The sequence below is a fragment of the Sus scrofa genome, chromosome 2, assembly GCF_054392235.1.
Source record: "Sus scrofa isolate SSC_HxYL_T2T_F1_AM1 chromosome 2, Sscrofa_HxYL_maternal_Yorkshire_Landrace_v2.0, whole genome shotgun sequence".
Taxonomy (NCBI): domain Eukaryota; kingdom Metazoa; phylum Chordata; class Mammalia; order Artiodactyla; family Suidae; genus Sus; species Sus scrofa.
Window position 1 is genome coordinate 146,716,910 of NC_139384.1, and position 18,918 is coordinate 146,735,827.

The 18,918-nt window shown below is 41.6% G+C and overlaps 1 protein-coding gene across 1 annotated transcript in view; it reads right to left on the reverse strand.

Moving 5' to 3' along the window:
* The window catches only part of FSTL4 (follistatin like 4), a 725,863-nt gene extending 709,614 nt beyond the window's left edge, over positions 1-16,249 (reverse strand). The window contains exon 1 of the mRNA XM_085014566.1: positions 16,215-16,249. The gene's annotated coding sequence lies outside the window, so the exon portion shown is untranslated. The remainder of the gene's footprint in view (positions 1-16,214) is intronic.
* Positions 16,250-18,918: the final 2,669 nt, after the last annotated feature.

Below are 18,918 nucleotides of genomic sequence, written 5' to 3' on the forward strand. Positions count from 1 at the left end.
GCCGGATCCCTAACCCACTGAGCAAACCCACATCCTCGTAGATACTAGTTGGATTCATTTCTGCGGAGCCACAAGGGGAACTCCCCAAACAAGTATTTGTAAAACTAACAAAAAGGAAACCCAGAAATCATCTTTGGAAACAGGCAATCTCTAGAGTCCTAGAACCAGAAGACTCTTCAGAGACCTTCCTTTAACAGAAACTGGATTGGTGAAAACACCAAGACTCTATTTGAGGGTTGTGAATTCATTTACCCAAGGAACACACAGACCCACAGAAGTCCATGCTGGCCAGCAGTCTCCCTGCTCCAGAGTGAAATGTGCAGCACCTAGAATAGAAATTTCCCTTTTCTACTGACGAGAAGCCCACTACAGACTAAGGATGCCAGGAGGGCAAGAACAGAGGGTCGAATCCCAGGAGTATCCCAGGGATGGAGACCAAAGTCCATACCTAATCCGATGTGTGGGGCGGGGCACCTCAAGCTCAACCATCTCTGTCTAAGAGAAAAGAGAAAGAAGAGGGAAATCAGGAGTTAGCAGTCCTCAAGAAAAGCCAGAGCCCATTCATGCCTTCAACTGCAGAAACACAACCAGCTATGGGCTCTTGAGAGAGCCTGTGTTGGGTGGGTTAGACAAGGCCCAAGGTCCTCCTCAAGGCAGTGCCTCAGCCTCTAAAACAAAATCTCTGTATTTCCTTTCCAGAAAATAAATTCAATGTACACGTTCTTTTATTCAAATAGAAGTATGGAAAAGATGGGTTCATTTCAATTTGTTCCTCGATTTTCTTTGGAACCAAGATTTGACCCCGTCCTTATCCCTGGTGAATCTTCCCCTCACCCTCTATCCCCAGAACCCCAGGGCCTGGCTCAGTGCAGGCAGACATCAAAAGTCTAGTGAATGAATGAGCTGCCTGTGGGCTCCTAGAACAGTGTGAGATGCCAAGCTTTATATTCCTGTATAGGCATAGCATGTCTCAGAATAACTCCTCTGTTTTGGTGTTGGACTTGGCTGTGCCTCCTTCCTAATGGGCTGAAAAACAGCCCTTGTGTGTCCGCCTCTGCTGGAACATGGTTTACTACATGGCATGCTGCCTGCAGCCCCAAGGCCTGGAAAGCGATCCATATTCTAATGACTTACAGCAGCAAAGAAACCAGATAGATCTTTGAAGGTGCTGTGCTCCCCTCCACCCTCAACCAGGCAACAGGGCAACCTTAACTTCCTTGCTGCAAAAGAGCAGGCTACTAGAGGCAGAACTGGGTTTTTAAGGTGAATTGAACACACTCGTTATCTGTGGGCAACAAGAAGGTGAATGACTTCCAAGATCCAAGAGACTCTTGCCATCAGTGCTCACACAGCCCAAGGCCCTCTTCTGGAAGTACATTAAGGATGGAGGAAGAAGACATCGCATCTCTGCTCTTGTAGAGGCTAGTGAGTGAGTGTCCTCTTGCACAGAGAGACCTGACAAAGGCAGGGATCAGAGAGAGTGGCTCGCTCTGCCTGACATCTGTCTCAACATCTTTGCCAACACATAACCCATTTCATGCAGAAAGAGAGAAACTGCCGCCTCTAACAATGATGCAGCAGCAAGTACCAGTCTAGCCCTCCCACCATAAATAACTATAAAACTGGAATATCTGTGGGTTTGTTCATTTTTTTGTTTCCCAATTGTGTTTCAAGGGCTAGATTTCAAATAGAGCATGACTGAATTACTTACTGAGTTGAAGAGGCAGAGATTAGAGTTTAGAGCAGCTAAAGCAGCTATAATCTGAGAGGTAGGACATTGAAAAGAAGACAGTCATGCGGTAGAGAGCGCAATAGGTCAGTGTGGAGGGTCCTTATAAATCTTTGGCTGATGGCTAGACTATGCATGTGTAGGAAGAGATGACCTAAGCCTTGCCAGACAGTAGCTGCTGTTGGGTTGAGAGAAAAAGTACTGAGGGCCCCTGCCAGAGTGAAGAAATCTCATTAACACAGTTAACACCACATTAATACTCCTGACACTCAGCTGAGACATGCAGAAATTACTGAGTTGAAAAGTACAATAACCAAAATTCACTAGAGAGGTTCAACAGCATATTTGGGCAGGCAGAAATAAAACCAGCTAATTTGAAGACAGGACCACGGGAATTATCAAGTCTAAAAAGCAGAAAGAAAAAAAGTTAAATGAATGGAGTCTAAGGGATCTATGGTACACCATGAAGCAGACCAATATATGGATTGTGGGAATCCCAGGAGAAGAAAGAGAGAAATGGGCAGAAAGAATATTTGAAGAAAAGTGATAGAGGAAAATTTTCCCAAGTTTGATGGAAAACATGAATCCACAAATCCAAAAATCCAAGATGCTCAACTCCAAGCAGGATAAATTCAAAGAGATCCACATTGAGACACTTCATAATCAAACTGTTGAGAAACAAAGACAAAGAGAGAATCTTGAAAGCAGCAAGAGAGAAGCACCTCATCACATACAAGAGAGGCTCCATAACAGTAGCAATTTCTCATCAGAAACCAAGGAACAGTGGGATCTCATGTTTAAAGGGCTGAAAGACAGAAGGTCAACCAATAATTCTATATCCAGCAGAAGTGTCCTCCAGAAATGAGAGCTAAATTTAGACAATTCCAGACTTTTTTAAAGCTGAAGGAGTTCAGTACCATCAGACCTACTGTGTAAGAATGTTAAAGGGAATTTCTCGATTGAAATGAAAGGACACCAAACAGTAACGCAAAGCCACATCAAGAAATAAAGATCTTGGGAGTTCCCATCGTGACTAATATCCATGAGGCCACAGGTTGGACCCTGGCCTCGCTCAGTGGGTTAAGGATCTGGTGTTGCCGTGAGCTGTGGTGTAGGTCATAGACATGGCTCGGATCTGGCATTGCTGGGGCTGTGGTGTAGACCGGCAGCTGTAGCTCAAGTCGACCTCTAGCCTGGGAACCTCCATGTGCCCCACGTGTGGCCCTAAAAGACAAAAAACAAAGAAATAAAGATCTTTGGTAAGATAAATACGCAGGCAAATATAAAAACAAGTATTACTATACTTTGTTTATAACTCCACTTTTTATTTCCTACAGGAATTAAAAGATAAATACATAAAAATAATTGTAAATCTACACCATTAGGCACACAATGCATAACGATGTAAGAGTAGGGTTTTAAAATAGGTTGTTATAAATTCAGATTGTTAAATGCAACCCTCATGGTAATCACAAAGAAAGTATCTACAGAATACATAAAAAAAGGAAATGGGAATGGAATCAAAGTGGTTCCATAGAAAAGATCAACCAAACAAAAAATAAGGCAGGAATGGAGGAATGAGGGGGGGAAAAAAGAATAAGACATACAGAACACAGGAGGAGATCAAGAGGATGGAGTCAGAAGACAGGGATCTCACCCCTCCACATGAATACATCAAAAATATATCTACAATTTAGACCTTTTGAGTATGCTCTGCCCATATTCCTTTCTGAACCCTGCAAGAAACCAATGCTATACTTCATCACCCACCAAAAAATCCACGTATGGAGCAATTCCCATGGAAAACAAACTGAAGACTGACAGAAAGATTCCTACAACCAAAGCTATAAAAAAAGATTTATATGGAATCAGGTAGGAAGGGGAGAGGAGTAATCAGTTCAGGACTTGCCCCCTGGGAGGGGACACAGAAGAGGAGGGGGATTATATGGCTTCAGAGATCCTTCCTAGGGAGTGAGCAGTTGCAACCATATATTAGGCATCCTAAGCCTGGGGTCTGACACTGGGAAGATAAATCCCCTTAGCTGGTTTGAAAACCAGTAGGAATGACAGCAGGGCTCTAAGAAACCTGCACTCTGCTCATAAAGAGAATTTGCTTACTCCCAAAACAAAGCAGAAAAAGAAAATGCCCTGGACTCTGGCTGGTTTCCTGCAACCACCCCAGTGTGTGCCCCAGCCTGAGCTGAGAGCCTACTACAGCCCACTTGTTCCACAGTGCAGGGCCACACTAGGGTGTAGGCTACCGCATTGGAGGACAATGAGCAGCTATGGGGGACAGAGCCAGCTCAGATCCAACAGAGCATCTGAACAGGGTGAGAGCAGCTATTGCTGGTTCTAAGGAGGAAGCCAATCAGGAGTGCCTAGAACTCCGACTGATCCCAGGACCAGCCCAGCCTGCACTGCAACCCATGATGAGTCCCATTCCAGCCCTTCTTGCTCCAGCACTGCTCCTCTCTGGGACAGATGTGCCAATGCTGGGATGGGGGAGAGCATGCATTTAGAGGAAGCAGATCCAGCAAGGACCTGAGCCTCAGGGCTTCCACTGCAGCAACTTGGGACCTGACTCCACCCCCATAATGGAAAATAATATGAAAAATATATGTATATACATATACACATACAGTAAATCAGACAAAATAGACTTTAAGCCAAGCGAACTTTTGAAAGCAATGAAGAAAGGCATTATATACTGAGAAAGGGCTAATTCATCAAGAAGATGTAACAATTACAAACACATATAAACCAACAAAAAAAAAGCCTCAAAATATATAAAGCGAACATAAGAGTTCCCATCGTGTCTCAATGGAAATGACTCCAACTAGCACCCATGAGGACTTAGGTTTGATCCCTGGCCTCACTCAGTGAGATTAAGGATCCAGCATTGCTGTGAGTTGTGGTGTAGGTTGCAGACGTGGCTCAGATCCCACGCTGCCGTGGCTGTGGTGTAGGCCAGCATCTACACCTCTGATTTGACCCCTAACCCAGGAACCTCCATATGCCTTGGGTGTGGCCCTAAAAGAGACAAAATAAATAAATATAATTTTAAAACCTCTGATGATTCTCCTTTAAAAAAAAAAAGCAAACATAAACAGAATTGAAGGGAGAACAAAACAAGTCTCAATAAATTTTTTAGAGCTGAACTCTAAGAAGTGTATTTTTCAATCACAATGAAATTAAGCTTGAAATAAATAATTCAGAAGCAAATCAGAAAATTCACAAGTGTGGAAATTAAACATACTCTTAAATAATCAATGGATCAAATGAGAACACAAGAGAAATTATACTGAAAGATGAATGACAATGGCAACATATCGAAACATAACATGTAGAGAAGGCAGTGCTCAGAGAGAAAGTTATAAATGTTAAGTGCCTATATTAAAAAAAATAAAAAGAAAAAATCTTAAATCAATAACTTAACTTTATTCCTTGAGGAACTAGAAAAAAGAAGAAAAGGGGTTCCCATTGTGGTGCAGTGGAAACGAGGAACCATGAGGTTTCAGGCTCTGATCCCTGGCCTTGCTCAGTGGGTTGGATTAAGGATCCAGCATTCCCATGAGCTGTGGTGTAGGTCACAGACATGCCTCAGATCTGGCATTGCTGTGGCTGTGGCGTAGGCAAAAAAAAAAAAAAAAAAAAGAAGAAGAAGAAGTGATATCATATGGCATTTGTCTTTCTCTTTCTGACTTACTTCACCCACATGTCTAGTCACTTATGATGGAGCATGATAATGTAAGAAAACAGAGTGTACATATGTATGTGTAACTGGTTCACCATGCTGTACAGTAGAAAAAAAATGATGTATTGGAGAAAGAAAGAAAGAAAGAAAGAAAGAAAGAAAGAAAGAAAGAAAGAAAGAAAGAAAGAAAGAGAGAAAGAAAGAAAGAGAGAGAGAAAGCAAGCAAGCCCAAAGCTAGCAGAAGCAAGAAAATAAAGACTAAAGAATAGAAAAATAAAATAGAGAAAAGAGAAATAATATAATCAATGAAATCAAAAGTTAGTTCTTTGAAAAGATCACAAACCTGACCAGCTTTTAGCTAGACTGACAAGGGAAAAAGAGAGAAAATACATATAAGTAAAATCAGAAATTAAAGAGGTGATATTACTATTGACCTTACAGAAATGGAAAGGATTATAATAGAATACTATGAACCATTGCATGCCAACAAATTGGATAGGGATAACCTAAATGAAATGGATAAATTTCTAGGAACACACAAATTACCTACATTACTCAAGATAAAACAGAAAATTTCTATAGACCTATAACAATTTAAGAGATCAAATCAGTAATCAGAACCTTCTGACATACAAGGTCAGGACCAGATGGCTTCACTGGTAAATTCCACAACACGTTTAAAAAAATAACAAAGGAGTTCCCATCATGTTGCAGCGGAAATGAATCCAACTAGGAACGATGAGGTTGCAGGTTCGATACCTGGCCTCATTCAGTGGGTTAAGGATCCGGCATTTTCCATGAGCTGTGGTGTAGGTTGAAGACTCAGCTCAGATCTGATGTTGCTGCAGCTGTGGTGTAGGCTAGTAGCTATAGCTCTGATTCAACCCCTAGCCTGGGAACCTCCACATGCCACAGGTGTGGCACTAAAAAGCAAAATAAAAATAAAAATAAATAATAAATACCAATCCTTCTCAAACTCTTCCAAAAAGTAGAAGAGAAGGGAACACTCCCTCTCACTCTATGAGGCCAGCATTACTGTGATACTAAAGCCAGATAATATCACAAGAAAAAAAAATCAGAGATAAATATCTCTATGAATATAAATACAAACATTCTCAACAAAATACTAGCAAACCAAATCCAACAGCATATTAAAGGGATTATACCTCATGCCCAAGTGGGACTTATCCCAGGAATGTAAGAGTAATGCAACATAAGAAAACCAATCAACATAATCCATCACATTAACAGAAAAAAAGGGGGGAAATATCTTAATTGATGTGGAAAAGGCACGTGACAAGATGAAAGAACTTTTCATGGTGCAGTGGGTTAAGGATCCAGTGTTGTCCCTGCAGTGGCTCAGATTGCTGCCATGGCACAGGTTCAATACCTAACCCAGGAACTTTTCATGCTGAGGGCAGAGCCAAAAACAAACCCCACCCATAAAAAAAAAAAAAAAAAAAAAAACTCAGAAAACTAGGAATAAGAGGGTGTTTCCTTGACATGATAAAGAGCACTTACAAAAACTACACAGCTAAAATGATACTCAGTGGTAAAAAAACTGACCCCTTTCTCCCTTTGATAAAGAATGAGACAAGAATGCCCACTTTAACCATTGCTATTCAACACTGTACTGCAAGTTTTAGCCAGGGTGATTAGACAAGAAAAAGAAATAAAAGGCACCGAAATTGGAAAGGGAGAAGTAAAACTTTATTTGCAGATGTCATGATCTTATAAACTGAAAATCCTAAAGAATCCACAGAAAGCTGCTAAAACTAATAAACAATTTCAGGAAAGTTGCAGCATACAGGATCAACACACAAAAATCTGTTTCTACACACCAGCAGTGAACAATCAAAAAAGAAATTAAGAAAGCAAATTTATTATTTATTACAAAAGCATCTAACAAAATAAATTGCCTAGGAATAACTTTAACTAAGGAGGTAAAAGACTTACATAGTGAAAATTTTAAACATCGCTGACAGAAATTTTAAGACTTAAATAAATGCAGACATCCTATAGTCATAGGTAGGAAGACTTAACGTTATGAAAACGTCTATACTATCCAAAGAGATCTATAGATTCAATGTAACCCCTATCAAAATTCCAACAGGACTTCCAACTATAATAGGAAAAATAAAAATCCTTTAAAAAAAATTCCAACAGACTTTTTTCAAGAAATGGAAAAGCTGATCCTCAAATGCATACGAAACTGCAAGGGGCCACAACCAACCAAAACAAACTTAAAAACAGAGTAAGTCAGAGTCTGATTCCAAAACTTATTACAAAGTTACAGAAATCAAAACAGTGTAGTACTAGCATAAGGACAGACATAGAGAACAATGGAATAGAGAGTTCAGAAATAAACCCATATATCTACAGAAACGATTTTTAACAAGGATGCTAAGCCTTTTCAACAGAGAAAGAACAATCTTTTCAACAAATGGTGCTGGAAAAAGAAACCAGTAGTCCTAAGACAACTGGATTTCAACATGCAAACAATAATAAAACTGTAAGCTTACCTAACAAGTTATAAAAACTAACTCAAAATGGATCAAGATCTAATGTAAGAGCTAAAACCATCAGCTCTTAGAAGAAAACAGTATTTCCTAATCTTCGATAGGGCAATGGATCCCTCCTTACAACATCAAAACCATAAGCCAGAAAAGAAAAAACAGATAAAGTGAACCTTAGTAAAATTTAAAACTTTTAGGAAGAACACCTGTATTCTGAAAACTATATGTTAAAGAAGGAAATCTAAGATGACACAAACAAATAGAAAGATATTCCGTGTTCTTGAATAGGAAGAATCAATGTTGTCAAAATAACTCTACTACCCAAGGCAATCTACAGATTCAGTGCAATCCCTATTAAATTACCAATGGCTCAGAGTTCCGTGGCTCAGCCGGAATGAATCTGACTAGCATCCATGAGGACACAGGTTCAATCCCTGGCCTTGCTCAGCGGGTTAAGGATCCAGCATTGCCATGAGCTGTGGTGTAGGTCACAGATGTGGCTTGGATCTCGTGTTGCCATGGCTATAGCATAGGCCAGCAGCTGCAGTTCCTAGCCTGGGAACTTCCATATGCTGCAGGTGCGGCCCTGAAAAGCCACAAAAAAAGACAACCCACAAAATGGGAGAAAATATTTGCAAACAAAGTGACTGACAAGGGCTTAATCTCCAAAATATACAAGCATCTCATGCAGCTCAATATCAAATAAACAAACGCTATCGAAACTGGTCAGAAAATCTAGACATTTCTCCAAAGAAAATATAAAGATAGCCAAAAAGCACATGAAAAGATGCTCAACATCAGTAATTATTAGAGAAATGCAAATCAAAACTACTCTGAGTTGTCACATCACACCAGTAAGAATGGCCATCATCAAAAACTCTACAAACTGGAGTTCCCTCTGTGGCACAATGGGTGAAGAGGCTGACTGCAGCAGCTCAGGTTGCTGGGTGACAAAGGTTTGATCCCCAGCCCATCACAGTAGGTTAAAGGATCTGGTGTTGCTGCAGCTGAGCGTCAGTAGCAGCTGTGGCTCAGATTCAGTCCTCGTCCAGGAATTTGAATATGGCACAGTGCAGCCATTAAAAAAAAAAAAAAAAAAAAAAAAAAAAAGCTGAGGAGTTCGCATTGTGGCTCAGCTGGTTAAGAACCCGACTAGTATCCCTGAGGATGTGGGTTTGATCCCTGGCCTCACTCAGTGGGTTAAGGATCTGACATTGTTGTAGGCTGCAATGTAAGTCATACTTGCAGTTCAGATGTGGCATTGCTGTGGATGTGGCATACGCCAGCAACTTCAGCTCTGATTCAACCCCTAGCCTAGGAACTTCCAACTAAGAAACTAAAAAAAAAAACTAAGAAAACCAAAAAAAAAAAATTGAATTTTCAGAATGGTATCATTAAAGACTACATATAAAAGCAGAAAGTGACAGAACACTGTAAATCAAATATAATTTTTTTAAAAAAAATTTTAAGGCTACAAATAACAAATGCTGGAGAGGGTGTAGAGAAAAGGGAACACTCCTACACTGTTAGTGGGAATGTAAATTGATAACAACCACTATGGAAAACAGTGTAGAGGGAGGTTCCTCAGAAAACTAAATATAGTACTACCATATGATCCAGCAATCCCACTCCTGGGCATGTATCCGGACAAAACTTTCATTCAAAAAGATACATGCTCTTTTCAGCAAGTCTTGCTGGGAAACCTGGACAACTGCATGCAAATCAATGAAACCAGAACAAACCCTCACGCCATGCACAAAAATAACCTCAAAATGGCTTAAAGACTTAAATATAAGATAAGACACCATCAAAATCCTGGAAGAGAACATAGGCAAAACATTCTCTGACATCAACCGTACAAACGTTTTCTCAGGTCAGTCTCACAAAGCAACAGAAATAAAAGCAAAACTAAAAAATGGGACCTAATCAAACTGACAAGCTTTTGCACAGCAAAGGAAACCAAAAAGAAAACAAAAAGACAACTTACAGAATGGGAGAAAATCATTTCAAATGTTGCACCTGACAAGGGCTTAAATCTCTAAAATATACAAACAACTTCTACAACTCAACAGGAAAAAAGCCAATAACCCAATTGAAAAATAGACATGAATAGACGTTTCTCCAAGGAAGATATACAGATGGCCAACAAGCGCATGAGAAAATGCTCAACATCAGTGATTATTAGAGAAATGCAAATCAAAACTACCACAAGATACCACCTCACACCAGTCAGAATGGCCATCATTAATAAGTCCACAAATAACAAATGCTGGAGAGAGGGTGGAGAAAAGGGAACCCTCCTGCACTGTTGGTGGGAATGTAAGCTGGTACAACCACTATGGAGAACAGTATGGAGGTACCTTAGAAAACTATACACAGAACTACCATATGACCCAGCAATCCCACTCTTGGGCATATATCCAGACAAAACTTTCCTTGAAAAAGACACATGCACCCCCATGTTCATTTCAGCACTATTCACAAGAGCCAAGACATGGAAGCAACCCAAATGTCCATCAAAAGATGATTGGATTAGGAAGATGTGGTGTGTGTGTGGGTGTGTGTGTGTGGGTGTGTATATATATACACAATGGAATACTACTCAGCCATAAAAAAGAACAAAATAATGCCATTTGCGGCAACATGGATGGAGCTAGAGACTCTGAAGTAAGTCAGAAAGAGAAAGACAAATACCATATGATATCACTTATATCTGGAATCCAATATGCGGCACAAATGAACCTTTCCACAGAAAATAAAGTCATGGACTTGGAGGAGAGACTTGTGGTTGCCAAGGGGGAGAGAATGGGATGGACTGGGATCTTGGGGTTAATAGATGCAGATTGTTGCCTTTGGAATGGATTAGCAATGAGATCCTGCTGTGCAGCTCTGGGAACTATGTCTGGTCACTTATGATGGAGCATGATAATGTGAGAAAAAAGAATGTATACATGTATGTGTAACTGGGTCACTTTGCTGTACAGTAGAAAATTGACGGAACACTGTAAACCAGCTATAATGGAAAAAAATAAAAATCATTATATAAAAACAAAAAAAAACAAAGTTCATTTTCAGATATATTAAAAAAATATATACATGCACCCCTATGTTCATAGCTGCACTATTCACAACAGCAAAGACATGGAAACAACCTAAATGTCCATCGACTGATGAACAGATTAAGAAGATGTGGTACATATACACAGTGGAATGCTACTCAGCCATAAAAAAAGAACAAAATAATGCCATTTTCAGCAACATGGATGGAACTAGAGATTCTCATACTAACTGTGATAAGTCAGAAAAAGAAAGACAAATACCATATATCACATGTATGTGGACTCTAAAATATGACACAGATGAACCTATCTACAGAACAGAAACAGACTCATAGACATGGAGAACAGACTTGTGCTTGCCAAGAAGGAGGCAGAGGGAGTGAAATGGACTGGGAGATTGGGGTTAGTTGATGCAAACTATTACATTTAGAATGGATAAGCAAGGAGATCCTGCTGTATAGCACGGGGAACTACATCCAATCACTTGTGATAGAACATGATGGAAGATAGTATGAGAAAAATAGTGTGTTTGTGTGTGTGTGTGTACATCGTAAATCAACTATAATTTCTTTAAAAATTAAAAAAAAACAGCCAAGACATTTAATTAAAAACTTCCATGTATCAAAGGATATATAAAGAAAATGAAAAGACAACCTGCAGAATGGAAGATGCTTGCAAGTCATATATCTGATAAGGAATTCAGATCCAAAATATACAAAGAACTTCTAAAATTCAATAACAAAAAGACAACCCAATTAAATACCGACAAAGAACTTGAATCAACTTTTCTCCAGAGATATATAAATCGCCAATAAATACCTGAAAAGGTATTCCACATTCCTCATCCTTATGGAAATGCAAATAGAAACTACAATTAAGATACCACTTTATGCCTATTAGGATACAAATAAATAAATGCATGAATAAAAATAACAAATGTCAGCAAAAATGTGGAGTCAGAACCCTCCTACATTGCTAGTGGGAATGCAAAAACGGTGCAGCTGCTGAGGTTGTTTGGTCGTTCCTCAAAAACTCAACAAAGCATTACCATATGACACAGCGATTTCTGCCTTAAGTTTACACCCAGAACAATTAAAAACAAGGACTCAAACAGATATTTGTATACCAATATTAATTGCAGCAGCATACAACCATCAAAAGGTAGAAGCAACCTAAGTGCCCATTAACAAAAGAACAGGTAAACAAAATGCAGAAAATACATACAATGGACTGTTACTCAGTTATTAAAAGGAATGAAGTTCTCAGAAAAGCTACAACTTGAAAACATCATGCTAGGTAAAATAAACCAGATACAAAAGAACAAATAATATATGATTCCATTTATGTAAAATATCTAGACTAGGCAATCATGGAGACAGAGAGTCGATTAGAGGTTACGAGGGGTTCGCGGGTTTCTGTTGCTTAATGATTGCAGAGTTTTTATGCGGTGATGAAAAAGTTTTAGAAACAGTTACTGGTGATGTTTGCACAAGAGTACAAATGTAATTAATGCCACTGAATTACACACTTAAAATGATAAATTTACAGTTATTTTACCAATTTTAAAAAGTTTAGGAGTTCCCATTGTGGCTCAGATGTAACAGACCTGACTAGTATCCATGAGGACGCAGGTTTGATCCCTGGCCTTGCTCAGTGGGTGAAGGATCCAGCGCTGCCGTGAGCTGTGGTGTAGGTTGTAGACATGGCTCAGATACTGTGTGGCTGTGGCTGTGGGCCGGCGACTGTAGCTCTGATTCAACCCCTAGCCTGGGAACTTCTATATGCTGCAGGTGCAGCCCTAAAAAGACAAAAAAAAAAAAAAAAAAAAAAAAAAAGTTAAAAAAAACCCAACAGCAAAAAAAAAAATTTCCAAATACATGAAGAGACATTTCACCAAAGAGGATATACAGATGACAAGCACATGAAAAGATGTCCAATATCATTATCTATTAAGCAAACACAAATTAAAACTATAATAACTACAGATGTGATAAATTCATTTGAGTAATAAAAAAGGGGGGGATAAAACTATAATAAGGAATTCCCATCATGGCTCAGTCTAAACAAATCTAACGTCCATGAGGATGAAGGTTCAGGCCTTGCTCAGTGGGTTAAGTGTCCAGTGTTGCCATGAGCTGTGGTGTAGGTCACAGGCGCAGCTCAGATCTGGCGTTGCTATGGCTGTGGTGTAGGCCGGCAGCTGTAGCTCTGATTGGACCCCTAGCTTGGGAATCTCCATATGTCATAGGTGCAGCCCTAAAATACCTAAAAAAAAAAAAAAAAAAAAAAAAAAAAAAACCTGTAATGAGATGTCACTACGTACTTATCAGAATGCCTAAGTAAAAAATTAGTGACAACACCAAATGTTGGTGGGAATGCAGAGAACCTCCATCACTGATTTGTTACTGGTAGAAATGTAAAAATAGGACAATCATTCTAGAAAACTCCAGAACTCTCTTAAAAAATTAAATATGCAAGTACCATACAACCCAGCAATTGCAGTCCTGAGCATTTATCCCAGAGAAGTCAAAACTTATGTTCACACAAAAATCTGTAGATAAATGTTTATAGAAGCTTTATTGATAATGGTGAAAACTGCAAACAACCTAGATGTCTTTGAACAGATGAATGGTTAAAAAATATGAGGTGCATCTACACCATGGAATACTACACAACAATAAAAAGGAAGGAGCTGTCGTTTGGGGCGTCTTTTTTTTTTTTTTTTTTTTTTGGTTTTTTTGGTTTTTCATTTGTTTTTGTTTGGGGTTTTTTTGCTTTTTTAGTGCCACACATACCATCTAAGACTAGGGGTCCAACCAGAGCTTCAGCTGCCGGCCTCTACCACAGCCACAGCCACACAGGATCTGAGCCACACCTGCAACCTACACCACAGCTCATGGCCATGCCAGATCCTTAACCCACTGAGCAAGGCCAAGGATCAGTCTCGTGTCCTCATGGCTATTAGCTGGGTTCATAACCCACTGAGCCACAACAGGAATTCCAGGGAGGGGCAATTGTTGCTCTCAACAACCTGAATAAATTTCCAGGAAGATTATGCTGAATAAAAAAGCCAGTCCCAAAAGGTTATATACTATATGATTCCATTCAGACAAGATTCTTGAAATGACAAAATAATGGAAGTGGAGATGCAATTAGAGGTTGCCAGGGATGAGGGGAGTGGGAGGGAAGTGGGAGTGGCTATAAAAGGGCGACAAGTGGGACCCTTGTGGTGATGGAAACGCTGTGTATTTTGACTCTATCAAGGCAAGACCTTGGCTCTGACCATGCACTATTTTTGTACTAGTTTTACAAAATGTTATCAAGGGGAATTGGGTAAAAGATACACAGGCTCTTTATGTCATTTCTTATAGTTGCACATTGATCTATATCTCAGAATTGAAAGTTTAATATATATTCACTATATTAATTATTAAATATTATTACATTTCCAAAATATATTTAATATAATATACAGTAAATGCAGATATATATTATGAATATATCTACAAAAAATACAAGTAGTCATCAATAGCAGAATGAATGATGGCCTATTAGTCTAATGACCGCCACTCAGCATAAAAAGTAATGAACTGCTGCTAATAGAACAATATGAGTGACTCTAAAAATGAAAACCAAAAGTAAAACCATTGTATTAACCAAAAGAAGTCAGATACAAGAGAATACATACTTCTAATTCTACCTCGGTGAAGTTCTAGAAGCGGCAGAATTAATCTATGGTGACAGAAATCAGAAAGTAGGTATGTTTGAAAGGTGGATAAAGAAGCATCTAGAAAGAGGCACTAGGGCACTTGCTGGAGTGACAATATGTTGTATGGGGTGGCAGTCACACGGATAGATATAATTGTCAAAACTGATTGAACTCAACATCTGTGAATTTAAGTGTGCAAAGTGGACCTCAATAAAACAGAACTATAATTGCCCCAAAAAACTTGGAGAACTTTCGCTCATCCCAAGAGACCATTAAGAGAGTGCCAAGGCGAGCCAAACACAGAGTGAGAGAAATGATGTCATATATATAATCCACTAAAAGCTCACATCCAGAACCGAGAACTACCCCCAAACAGGAAGAAAAAGACAGACACTCCAACAGAAGAATAAGCTAGAGACTTGAAAAAAGTACTTGGCAAAGAGATATTCAAATGCCCCCAAAATGATCAATATGATTAATCATCAAGGAACTGCAAAGTCAAACCACAGTAAGATACCGGAATGAGATAGTCACCGGACCAGCTAAAACTAAAACCACTAACCAAAGCCAAGTGTTAGCAAGGGTGTAGCAACAGGAATTCTCATACCACTAGAAGGAAAAGGAGTGTGAACTGGTTCACTCAACTTGAGAAAACTGTTTGACATGATCGATTCAAGTTGAACTTAGGCATCCAGCAATTCAGCTCCTAGGTGTGTACCTACCGGAAATGCAAATGCTCCTGCCAGCAACAAAAAATATGAACATGTGTAAGAATGTTCCTAACAGCCTCATCCATACTACTTCGAAACTGGAAATAACTCAAATGTCCATCAACAGTAGACGAGGTAAATATATTGCAGTGTATTTTTCCAATAGAATCCGCTCAGCAATGGGGGTGAGTGAACACACTGAAATAACATGCTGAATCTCACTTCATAATGTAGAAGCAAAGAAGCCAGTCATGACAGAATATATGCAATACATTACACAATAGATCTACATTGCATATATTGTATAATATATACCACACAATCATACAGCCTACTATGTGATTCAATTTATAGCAAAGTCCAAGCGTCCTAAACTGTAGTGTCTAGGGATGTATACTTAGGTGGCAAATCTACAAAGAAAAGCAAAGCAGCGATTGCCACGAAGGTCAAAATAACAACTCCCTAGGGAGGGAGGGAGAGGGGGGATGGTTGGGCAAAGGAGCAGGGGCGCCGACAATGTTCTCTTTCTCCACCTGGGCAACAGCTACCTAAGTATGTGCATTTTAATCATTTGTTAAGCCGTGCATTTGTTTGATGCATTTTCCTAGAGTGTGTTATGTTATATTCATAATCAAAGCACATTTAAAAGGAAGAAAAAGAGAATACACCTAATTGTTTAAGGCCGAAGGGGAAAATCTGGAGAATTCTTCTTCTGACTTTCCCATAGCTGTCTCGTTTTCTATAACAGCAGGCAATTAGAGATTAAAAAAAAAAAAAAGTCTGGAGTAAGACCTTACCTTAAGTCAAATCCCCGCACTCTCGTATCAGCTCTGTGACATCGGGCAAGTCGCTTAGCTGTGTGCTTGTTTCCTTATCTATGAAATGGGGATAAGAGTAACTACGTTATTCAGCCAACGTGTACACACACACACACACACACACACACACACACACACACACACACACACACACACACACACACACACACACACACACACACACACACACACACACACACACACACGTTCCTGGGAAGCCCTTGCTGTTAGCGACTATTGTAATAGTTTCCATCACATGTACCACAAAGAAACAAAAGTGAAATCCAGTTTTGGGAGAACAATATTCGTCAATTTCACTGCAGCTGCTTAAGTCTTTTTCTTCTCTGCCTGACAGTGGCACCATGGGGACAGAGACAGTGTTTGTCCTGACCTACTGGCATCCCCAGCTTGCAGCACAGAGCTGGAATGAAAGGAGCCCAGGTGTTTGGCCTTGAACGCGAAGCTGTGGTAATGGCAGAGGGTGGACACCTGCGTGACCTTGGAGCCAAAGCCCTGCCTCTGTCCTTCCTGCGCAGCGGAGCCAGGCTCCCTTAGCTGAGGCGGGCTAAGGCGCCTCAAAGCAGCCCTCTCTAGGCCCTGGGTGGCAGTGGCTCCAGTCACAAGTTCTTGGGACAGTCCAGGGCGTGATGGGAGGGACTCTCTGGCCTTGCTTCAGGGAAAGAGAAGGATGGGGAACAGGGAATGGGGGGCTGGAACTCAGAGGAAGCCCCACCTGTCCCCTAGCAGGCCACACCCGGCCTGTGTGACTGGGGATACGCCCAGCTGGGAGAGGCTGCGTGCTGCCAGGGTGCCCTGGGGGAGCTGGGCGGGCAGTCCTGGGACTGTGGGCCACTCCCAGCAGCTCCTTCGGGCTCTCACTCCACGGTGGGCCCCAGGCTCAAGCTGGCCCTTCTGTTATGACATGTTATAAACTCCTCCTGGTACAGAGAGTACTTTCCCAAACATAAATCCATTTTTTCTTCCTGACAAGCTAATCAGTTACTCACTTTACAAGGTAGGAGGCTGCCGCAAACACAGAGCTCAGACTAAGGTCACCCACCCTCGGCCTCACCCCTCCTCCCCCTCCCTTTCTCCCCAGCTCCATATTCCGAGCAGAGAAGGTAGGTGCAGCCTGGGCCACGACATCCTTAACCCCTGCAAAGCCCAGGACATTCCAGTTAGCCCTGGAGACCCGAGACCCTTCCTCCCTCCCAGGGGATCAGGCGGTGTGCTCGGCCTCCCCCCAGAGGCTGCAAAATAGTGTGGGAAGGACTCTGAGCCAACAGGTCAGGCCAACAGTGGGAATTCAACCCAGACCTGTCTGATTCCAGGGCCCCCCGGAGCTCTAACCCACTGCAAGGCACTGCCTCCTCTGGATGGGGCTCAGATGGGAGCGAAGACCAATCCACATGCCAAAGGGGGGCCCAGCAGAGGTGCCCAAAGGCCCTATGAGAAGGGTGAGCAGGAGGTAAAGGATTCCCAGAATATGGCACCTCGAGGTTGACCAGCAGGGAACGGAGGTGGTTCGGGGGTTTTGAGAGAAAGCAGCATAGGGTGTCAGAGCAGAGAGACGAGGATGTGAGGTAGGGAGAGGCTAAGGAACAGAGGCTTTTCCTCTGAAGCCTCAGCAATAGCGGCAAAGGCGTCTGGGACTCCTGAGGAGGGAGCTGGGAGGTGGGCTTAGAGCCTGAGGTAAAAGCCGCTGCCTACTGGTCCCAAATCAGGCTCCCCGGAGTCACTTTAGCAGCCTAGACAGCAGATCACCTGGCCCACACAGGGCTCTGAGATGGGGAGGCAGAAATGGCCCCAACTCCATTTCTGGAACCAGTCCCAGCAACGCCCCCTTCTCATGTCACATAAGTAAAACCACAGGTGAACAGAATCAAGCGACAGACTCACCTCAAACCTCAGGACAGCCTCCTTCTCAGTTCCCCTGGAAGACGGCTGACCCTCGCAAGAGAGTTTTAACCTCTTGAACTTGTGCTGGGAAGACCCCACACCAGGTTCAGCCTGCCTCTGAAGCCAGAAAGGAGGCCACTGCTGCACCACCAGGTGAGGCCAAGACAGCCAAATGCAGAGAGAAAGAACCAGAACCCTGTGGCAGCTGCGCCAGCCGATATCTCCAGCCCCTTTGCCTTCATGGGCAGCAGCTGCTCCGGCCAGAACCTGGGATTCGGGGAAAGAGCTGAGTATCACACACAATTCATGTGGGCTTGAGCTTCGTGTGGGAATGCATTCAGCAAAAGCTGACACAGCATCCTGGTTCCCCCACTGCCTGCAGCGCCAGGTCCTGGACCATCAGTGGTACGAGGCTGCATGTGGAATACACGAGCCGGGGCTGACCCCGTTTTCTCATCTGATTTCGCAAACATGTCACTGAATGCTTTCAAGCAGGTGACAGGCAGTGCTGAAGAAGGGGCTGGAGATGCCTAAGAGCCAGTCTCTGCTCTCAAGCTCCCACTCTGAGGAGCAGACAAACTGTAGAGAGGGCCACCCCTGCCCACACTCGCCCTCCTGAGTTCACGTCTAGAATCAAAACCCCGGGCAAGACACACCTGAGTGCACCAATTCCAAGTGTCTGCTTCTGTCTGCCTTCAACTTTCAACACATTCTTTTTCAGCTAAGACAGAAACGGGAACTAAAGGGTAACCTATTATGCCCTGAGTGCCGATGTTTCGTGCAG